At 39.8% G+C, this 10,378-nt stretch overlaps 1 long non-coding RNA gene across 1 annotated transcript; it reads left to right on the plus strand.

Moving 5' to 3' along the window:
- The first annotated feature begins 4,118 nt into the window (after positions 1-4,118).
- On the plus strand, positions 4,119-5,721 carry LOC120554995. The gene is made up of 3 exons (XR_005638595.1): positions 4,119-4,340; positions 4,670-4,829; positions 5,039-5,721. It is a non-coding gene; the product is annotated as an uncharacterized LOC120554995 (long non-coding RNA).
- Positions 5,722-10,378: the final 4,657 nt, after the last annotated feature.

Raw genomic sequence — 10,378 nt, forward strand, 5'->3', positions numbered from 1 at the left:
CGCGAGACGTAACGGACCGGGTATGAAACTAAGGGCCTAATTTACTAACACTAGCGCAGTTTGCGCTGCGTCTGTTGATGCGAGTTCGGTAATAGAGCACGCTATGCTTCCACATGTTGCGTAGTATTTATCAACCCTGACACCCATCAGCCAATCAGCGTCTTTCTCCGCCCACTAGACCGTAGATGGCGCTGTAGCGAAGCGGTACTGTTGCTATGATACGGCTGAGTGCAGACTGCGATATTCCCACTGCTGATGCTAGGACTGTTTGAAATGATCCTGATGCCGATATCTGTAATGTAGGGAGGAGTTTAACAACTGCTGGAATGGGATGTGAACGCTGAGTGGGAGATTCAATTTCATCTTTGATTTCTTCCAGTAACTCTAATATTGCTCGGCTGCTTGATCTGTAACGCTAAATGATGTTGTGTTCACTGAAAGTGTAATTCTTGTGTTAACGATATTTTCAGCCTCGCCTATGTCTTCGTCTTGCTCAGATTGCTGTTGCCATTTCACCAGCGGCATAAAGCTCTACGAGGAAACTCGACTGCGGCTGGTTTAGACCTGCTTTAAGAGGCGGAGAATAGAGGCGCGCTCTTACTGACAGTCTTTGTAAATACCACGGGATATATAATTAGGGGCACTTTGCGCTTATCCTCCCACCTTTTTGGGTGGAACTCCCACTTTCCCCACGACCCTCCCACGAACGCATATTGAAAGCGCAACTTGTCTCTTCTCGCTCATGTGGAGGACGATCTGCGATTTTACCCAAGTGTCCCTGTTTGTAAATAGCCGGCACGGTTACGTCCGTCTTTGCGACCAATTAGCGCCTGGAAACAGACGCAAACAGCTTGATAAATCTAGCCCTAACCGTTTTTACTGGAAGTTCCAGACTGCAGCTAGCCTGTTAGCATGCTAACGACAGGAAAACAAACAGTGAATAAAGTTAATTTAAAGTTCGTAACGTTACCTGCTCAAGCTGAAGCTGCTGCGCGCGCTTCACTCACAAACTGCCAGAAACATTCAAACATTTTAAAAACTACAAATCGGCTTTAGTCATTCAATGAAACCTGTTGATTATGTTGTTGTTGTTGTTGTTAGCATATTCAAACCGGGAAACACAACCTCTCACCCAGTGGACGCGGTGGCGTAACGGAAACAAAGTCAAACAAGGAATATAAACAGCGCCCCCTGCCGACTGCCGACAGGCATCAGGAATGAAATAATATAAAATAAAAAATAAAATGGAAAAAATATATATACATTTTAAATATACATTTTTATAAAAAAATAAAAAAATAAAATAAGAATATATATATATATATAATGATTTTATTATTATTATTATTAATTTTATTATTTAAATCAAATTTTAAATATATATTTTATTGATTTAAAATGTTTACCCATCTAACCTTGTTTCACATTAAGTAACATTCTGGTTGGGATTTTTTATGGTTTATTTGGCAAATAAGTTATTGCTCAACTGATTGTGTAACCCACCCCAAATCTGATGGTTGTGTTTAAAACTTGTAAGCAGGGATGATGTGATTGTGTGATCAATATTTGTCATCATCCAAGCTAATTTGAAATGAAGCTAACATATTCCTTCAGAATAACACAAAGTATGAGTTTTCTATTTTCACTTATTAATCAGACACAAATAGCTCAGGATATGCCACTTTGTTTTTAATTGAGTCATTTTAATTCTCAACACTTTTCGCAGTGACAAAAGATTTGCGGTAATGCCCACTAGGTGGCAGCTGCACGTTCAATAGCAGGGAGACAAGTCAGTGGTATACACCAGAATAATATATACAGTGATTAAGAAATGATACTTAATGTTGTCTCTACTAATATAACAATAAATATATATAGTGTATGATGCATTATGGAGAACAACCGAGAGTCCCATATGACCTCAAGAGACTTTAAGTGCAGCTGACAGACATTTATTGATCCTTTCGGAAATTCATCTTGCACCATACAGCTCATCAGATGGTTGTAGTCTGTAGCCAGTCATACAGTAGGTAGATCTGGAGCAGATGGTTGTAGTCTGTAACCAGTCATACAGTAGGTAGATCTGGAGCAGATGGTTGTAGTCTGTAACCAGTCATACAGTAGGTAGATCTGGAGCAGATGGTTGTAGTCTGTAACCAGTCATACAGTAGGTAGATCTGGAGCAGATGGTTGTAGTCTGTAACCAGTCATACAGTAGGTAGATCTGGAGCAGATGGTTGTAGTCTGTAACCAGTCATACAGTAGGTAGATCTGGAGCAGATGGTTGTAGTCTGTAACCAGTCATACAGTAGGTAGATCTGGAGCAGATGTAGTCTGTAACCAGTCATACAGTAGGTAGATCTGGAGCAGATGTAGTCTGTAACCAGTCATACAGTAGGTAGATCTGGAGCAGATGGTTGTAGTCTGTAACCAGTCATACAGTAGGTAGATCTGGAGCAGATGGTTGTAGTCTGTAACCAGTCATACAGTAGGTAGATCTGGAGCAGATGGTTGTAGTCTGTAACCAGTCATACAGTAGGTAGATCTGGAGCAGCAGGGTGACTTCTAGCTTTCATGGGTTGGTGATAAGACACTGTGCTGCTATGATGCAGCAGATCAACAGTGGTCGAGCCCTTCAGCCCCACCTGGAAGAAAAGAAAGTAAAACTAAATACTTGTTTTTTTCATGTTCAGTTTGCTTTGTATTAATTTTTAAAATTACCTCTATTTAAGGAGCAAATAAGAAAGCATATAATTTCTAGATCTGTTTTTATTATAGTGGTGAAATTGTACTTAACGTTACAACTTTTTAAACAGACTTATATGAATTCATCATTTTCAGACTAATGTTATATGAAGGAATAAAGACTAAATTCTGATGAACACACAACAGTGATGCCAACACGGACACAAACAATCTAGTTTCTTGTGTTCTTTTAAGATATATTACAGTTTAGGTTTTACTCCTGGCTCTAACATGATATTACATATAGCTAAACTCTATAAAGAAAATCTATTTGTTTATGGACATCAAGCTAGGCTATATGCTAGTACTGCATTCTAGTATTAGACAGTCCTTCCAGAAATGTTTTTTTTGTGATTGTTGCGGGCAATAATCCTTGATTATGCGGCACGTTTTCTTAAAAAATGAGATGGAATATGCTATATATGATATTTATGCAACTTTATGCGATGAAATTGCGGGAACTTGCAAAAACTGCAGTTTGATGAAAAAGAGAAAAAAAGTGGAAACCTGTTACGATTGGGTCACTACAGAGACTTACTGTCACATAGTAGAGGAATTACCGTATAGTACAGGAGAAGCTCACAGCAGTTTGGACTTCCATTAGCTGTTTAGGTTTAATTACTAATGTTAACTAGCATGTTAGTGATCAGTAATTACTAATGTTAACTAGCATGTTAGTGATCAGTAATTACTAATGTTAACTAGCATGTTAGTGATCAGTAATTACTAATGTTAACTAGCATGTTAGTGATCAGTAATTACTAATGTTAACTAGCATGTTAGTGATCAGTAATTAGCCTGTGCCTATGTTATCTCCTTACATACCTACGCTCTCCGTCTCTGTAAGATTGGGAATGATTGAGATTTCTCTTGGCACAGCTACCAGAAGACTTCTGAAAACTTTGTTTTGGAAGAAACAAAGCTCTTATTGTGAAAGTCTGCTTCCTGACAGGTGGAGCTGTGACATCAGAACAATTTTTTGACAGTTGGTGTCATTTTGGAACTGTTGAGTTAAGCTGTTTGATACTTTAACAACACGTTAGTCTTTGGTCTCTTCAGGGTTAGTTTCTGGCTCTGTAATGTTAAATATAAAGAATACATATATACATTATATAAATTTAATGTTTCTACTTCACTTCTTATTTCCTGAGGAAGTTTAGATGACTCTTGTGTTGAAGATAAATCTCCATGTTGTAACATGAACTACTACAGAGGAGGTTTTAAATCCTTTGCCAGGTGTTTCTACGTCTGTCTGTCCCAACCGTGAGGCTGCAGTCAGGAAACTTTACAGCTGTGTAGTTGAGATCTAAATGAAGGCTGAGTTTGAAGATGGGGGTCTGAGCCTTTCTCCTCCTTTCAGAAAAACACACACCGTCGTCTCCACCAGCGTAAAGTCAGACACAACAGGACTCTACTGTTTCCTCTGGGACCTTTCAGAATAAAATGTAGTGACCTAAATGCCTCTGTTACTGTTGTAGTGATGTGTGGAGGAGGAGAAGTGTCTTTAATGTCATTGTTTTTAACGTCTCAGGCAGGGTTTCTCTACCATTGGAGCCGTTTTAGGTACCACCTAACTGAATTAATGTGAAGTCAATGTGAGCATCAAAACTAAACTTTTCTCAGATTTTATGATTGTAGTCAGACTTCTTTAGCTTTAAGTTTGACTTTGACTGTTATTTGTTTAAGTCACACATATGGTAATAATAACGGTCCAACATTATGCAAAATTGCATATTATTTTATTGACAAACGTAACCTTTTCTTGAAAGACAAACCATAAACTCCCCACCACTGAATATTTGGACCTCAGTCTTCTACAAAACCTAGAACAAACACTGACAGGACAGAAAAGTGAGATTGATTCTCAGTCTTGGCTCCATTAGTCCAAATTTCATTTTATTGTGAAAATCTGCTCCTGTTGCAGCCCTTCCTGCCTGCTTCCTGACAGGTGGAGCTGGGACTCATTCCAGGAAACAGCTCACCTGTGTCAGAGATTTCTCTCCAGGTGGAGAGCGACCCTCTTCTTCATCAACTCTTCTTCATCAACTCTTCTTCATCAACTCTTTGGACTGTTTGAGGAAACTGTAAGTTGCTGTTTGATACTTTAACAACACGTTAGTCTTTGGTCTCTTCAGGGTTAGTTTCTGGCTCTGTAATGTTAAATATAAAGTTTCTACTTCACTTCTTATTTCCTGAGAAAGTTTGGATGACTCTTGTGTTGAAGATAAATCTCCATGTTGGTGATTTACTGGAATCAAACAGCTGATCTTTATTTCCTTTCTCCTGCTGTCAGAAAACAAACGGTCGTCTCCATCAGAGTAAAGTGAGACACAACACAACTCTACTGTTTCTGATAAAAGGTTCAAGGTTCGGCTTTATTGTCATTATACAACAGAATTGTCCAATGAAATGCAATCGTCATTTACAGCTGGCTCTGATGAATTTAAGTTACCAACCGGGCTGCCTCTGTGGACTTTGGGCTAAAATATCGGAAAGAAAGTCAAACATTATTCCAAAAAGGTGACAAAAACCTTAAAAAAGGAACAAAAACTTGTAAAAAGCCCCCCTCCATAAGTCCTGCCTATGTGTACATAGTTTTCTCTCCACGTTAGTTATCTGGGCATTAGGGCTCAACCATGTGGGGGAAACAATCTAATTGTGATTTTTCTGCCAAGTTAGTCTTTGGTCTCTTCAGGGTTAGTTTCTGGCTCTGTAATGTTAAATATAATGTTTCTACTTCACTTCTTATTTCCTGAGAAAGTGTTAAGGACTCTTGTGTTGAAGATCAGAAATCTGTCTGCAGCAGTTAGTGTCGGTCGTTCTATTCACTGACAGGACTGATGTGGAGACAACATGACTCAGCTCTTTTATTCTCTAACTAAACCAACTAATATGGAACTGTGTCACTATGAGCTGGCACTCCTCCAACAGGAACTAGTGGCACTTCTTTATGATGCAACTCTGTGTTCAAATTCAATAACATTTTATTTGTAGTGTCCAATCCTACAAATAGATTAGGTGTAGACCAAACTCTCAGCAATCATTTGGTGTCGAGATAAAGACTTCTGACGTCTAAATTCCTGCATTCAGATATTTCATTTTTAATTTTCGTTTATTTATACAGGAAAGATTTTAAAGTAACCATAAGTTACAATATAAATGGGCCTTTATTATATAGTATATATTGTATATTAGTATGCACAAATTTAATTTATAAAATGTTTCTTTATTTTCTGCTCGATAACTTCTAGTTTCTCCAGCAGCTTCTGGTCCTGGAGATTAAAAAGTGGTCTTCCTCTCCATCAGAGACCAGACCCTGCTGAACCTAAAGCTGAACCTGAACCCGAACCGAACCTGAACCTGAACCTGAACCTGGATCTGAACCCAGCTGTGTGTCCATGGAGCCACCGCTACTTTAAAAAAGAAGGCTGACCCTTGCAGTGGATAGAATAGAGAAATGGAGGAGAGAGGATTGATGGAGAGACTTGAATGGCAGAAGGAGAGAATTGCGATGGAAAGGGAAATTGAAACGTAAAAAAGATTGAGGTGAGTTGTGAACATCCAGCAAACTGGAACGAGTCTCATTGGATGTAACTACGTCCCGTCTGGGTTGTTTTGGGTCATGTCAGTCTCATGCACACTCCTTCAAATAAAGAAATGAAATGAGAATATTTTTGCAAAATAATTTCCTGTCTCACTCAAAATATCTTTCTGTTTAGACAACATTTTTTTAAACATTTTTATTCTGATTTCAAAAGATATTTGTATTGAGTTTTGGACAGAAAGTAAAGCATTATTGGCACGTTATTGTTAATAATTAGGCCTACATACATATTCATATTAATATTATATTTTTTGCAGGAAGACTTTACTTGAACATGTGACCCTCAATAAATGTTTTTCTGTCAGGACGCAGCAGGAATCAGAGTCTCCTGAACCTGAACCTGAATCTGTGTCCTTCAAGAGTGACTCTGCTGAACCTGAACCTGAACCCAGCTGTGTGTCCTTCAAGAGTGACCGGTCATGTGATCTCTATTTTGACTTTAAAGGAGGGCAACCCTCTGCTGAAAAGAGGTAAGCCGCGTTAATATTTAATATGAATTTTTATGTATCCAGAGAAGTTTGGGAATTTATTTTCAGCATCTTTCTTCTTCACATATATTTATATTCTCACATCTGAAAGCTGTCCAGTAAGACCAGTCTTCAACTGTAGATCTCCATTTAATATTGGACCTGGTTTGGTCCAATATTATCTAGTGTTTTAGCCTTTTAAATCTCCCATAGGGTAGGCTAAAAGGCAAAATTCTTCCCAAGTGTTCTTCTCCAACTGGGAGAGGGGCATGGTTGGGATGTTTGTACCTCAGAGTGCCCCTTCCAGGGAAACTTCATCTGCCCATCCCCCTGAAGAACCAGTGACCCTTTGTTAGCGTTTGTGTCACCTAGGTCAGGACACTATTTGCCATGAGAAGACTTCAGCCATTTGAGTCTGGAAGTTAAGGCCAAGTTTCAGTGAGTGGCTTCATGACCAGATCCCCCCGCCCCCCACCCCCCAAGTCTCCATCAAAGACCAGACTCTGCTGAACCTGAACCCAGCTGTGTGTCCTTTAAGAGTGACTGGTCATATTATCGCCATATTAACTTTTAAAGGTCAACATTCCTCTGCTGGAAAGAGGTTAGCTGTTAATATTATAAATATATGTGAAGATTGCTGATTCATGTTTTAACTTTTATGTATCCAGAGAAGTTTTGGGATTTATTTTCAGCATTATTTTCTTCTTCACATATATTTATATTCTCACATCTGAAAGCTGTCCAGTGACCTGGTTTGGTCCAATATTATCTGGTGTTTTAGCCCCATTAAAAAGCATTTTAAATCTCCCATAGCCATAGGGTAGGCTAAAAATCATGAATGGTAAAATTCTTCCCAAATGTTGTTCTCCAACTGGGAATACCAGGGGGATGGTTGGGATGTATGCGCTTCAGAGTGCCCCTTCCAGGGTAACTTCATCTACACATCCCCCCTGAAGAACCAGAGACCCTGGGTAAGTGTTTGTGTCACCTGGGTCAAAACACTAATTGTTGAAGAAGTCCTGCACACTGTCCATTACACATGCACATACTGGGACTTCTTCAACAAGTATTGCTGGTAACCTTTGCATTTTCCGACGGACCTGCCCCAGAAAAGATGTTTGCAAAAGCGCTTTTGATCAGGACACTATATGCCATGAGAAGACTTCTGCCATTTGAGTCTGGAAGTTAAAGCCAAGTTTCAGTGAGTGGATTCTGTTGTGGAAAATCTCTTTGGTGTTCGGTGATGAAGCTGGAAAATAAGTTTGTCTGACACGCTGGAGTTCTCTAAGTTATTTTCTTTATTCTTTTGCAAAAGAAGGAGACAGTTTAACAGACTGACAAGCAATCTGAGAAAGTGTGTCAGTGAACAAAGAAACTTCAGGGTTTTTATAGCTGAGCATGAGATGGGAGGGACTGTTTTCCTGCTGACACTGCTTCTTTTACTGCTGAGCTTTTTGTGGAAGGTTTCCTGGAGTTGCGGAAAACCTACTCGTATAGAACTAAGCCCCGAGGCTTTCTGTGGAAAGCTTCCTCGGGTTGCAGAAAACATACTCAGCCCTCTGCTTCATGTAGAGTGTGCATGAGGGAGACAGAGGGGGCCGCATAGGCTTGCATGACAGATACAGGAGTAGCTATGATCACTTTTTTAGAGTAATAGAGTACTATACTAAATCCTTATAACTGATATATTATATAGAAAACAGAGTAAATATTGTATAGTATAAAGTTAATATATATAAAATGATGAGAATATAAAAAAACTTGGAGTAATGGATAAAATTTGAAAGAAATATCACACATCAGTATGACAGATAAAAACTTTCCACTACAATTCATGACCACATTGTTTCCCCCCCCCCAAGTCTCCTGACCCAAATTGAACAAAATCCAAAATTCTCCCCAAATGTTGGTTTGCCAGTTGGATGTCAGGTCAGAAGACAAAAAGTGGAAGCAAAAAGAGGGAACCACAATACAACACTATCCTCAGTCCAGGTCAGCAGTTCTCCCCGACTACAAACAGGCCATCTAAGCTCTGTTTTTCCCTCCTGAGTCGGTTGATGGTTTGCCAAAGTTGTTTTCAGGTCAACTGAACCTTTTTCACCGTTGACTCCCAAAACCTCTTCTACCTACAAATGTTTGTCTCCATGACCACAGAAGCTGCAGACCTCCTGGCCTCATGATACCAGTCTGCTGCTTCAGGAATCCTTTAGGCCAACCATGTTTGTAGCCCTTGTTTACTTCTTAGTTTGTTCTGTTGATTCACAGTTGAATCAATATCTGAACATCTGAAACCATCTGATTCAATGCTGTAATCAACACTTAATCAACACTTTAAGTCACAGGATCTTTACCTTGTGTTTGTCTCTGTGTGGACAGACATGATGTGAGCTAATTCTTCCTGATTCCTCCACAGAGTGGACCAGGAGAGCTCAGAGGTTCCCAGTGGTCAGTCTGCCCAGCAGCATCAAACACACCTGGACTCCATATTTATGGTCTGTACATTTACAACAACTACTTTTACATCTATTCTGTTCACAATCATCTCCATGCTGCACATTTTAGACCAGAGGATTGTCAGTCTGTACAACATGGATCTGATGTTTGCTTCCATGATTTCAGTTTGATTTGATTCATATAATCTTCTGTTCCAGCTGCTGGAGGAGAAAATCGTCACTTTTGTGAAGAACGAGCTGAAGAAGATCCAGAAGATTCTGAGTCCAGATTACCCAGAATGCTCAGAGAGTCAGAGGGAGGATGAGGATGAAGAGCAGAGGAGGAGCAGAGAGGCAGTTCTGAAGATCACACTGCACTTCCTGAGGAGAATGAAGCAGGACAAGCTGGCTGACCGTCTGCAGCGCAGTAAGAGGATTTCTCTAAAGATTGAACTTGCGTGACTAATAGGACGTTTACTACTGTCTCCAGAGATGGGTCAAAGTATGTTCATGTTTCTTTATAAATCACTTACTAATCTTCATTGTTCTGTATTCATTCAGGGAAGTCCAGCTGGAATTTGTAAGCGTAAACTCAAATCTAACCTAAACCAGAAGTTCCAGAGGTGTGTTTGAGGGGATTGCTAAAGCAGGAAACCCAACCCTTCTGAATCAGATGTTCACAGAGATCTACATCACAAAGGGAGGGACTGCAGAGGTCAATGCTGAACATGAGGTCAGACAGATTGAAACAGCATCCAGGGAAACCAGACAGACCAGAAACAACAATCAGACGAGAAGACATCTTTAAAACCCCACCTGGAAGAGATGAACCAATCAGAACAGTGCTGACAAAAGGGGTGGCTGGCATTGGAAAAACAGTCTTAACACAGAAGTACACTCTAGACTGGGCTGAAGACAAAGCCAACCAGGACATCCAGTTCACATTTCCATTCACCTTCAGAGAGCTGAATGTGCTGAAAGAGAAAAGTACAGCTTGGTGGAACTTGTTCATTACTTCTTTAGTGAAACCAAAGAATCAGGAATCTGCAGGTTTGAAGACTTCCCGGTTGTGTTCATCTTTGACGGTCTGGATGAGTGTCGACTTCTCTCTGGACTTCCGCAACACTAAA

Source organism: Perca fluviatilis, unplaced genomic scaffold, assembly GCF_010015445.1.
Source record: "Perca fluviatilis unplaced genomic scaffold, GENO_Pfluv_1.0 PFLUV_unplaced_scaf_1, whole genome shotgun sequence".
NCBI lineage: Eukaryota > Metazoa > Chordata > Actinopteri > Perciformes > Percidae > Perca > Perca fluviatilis.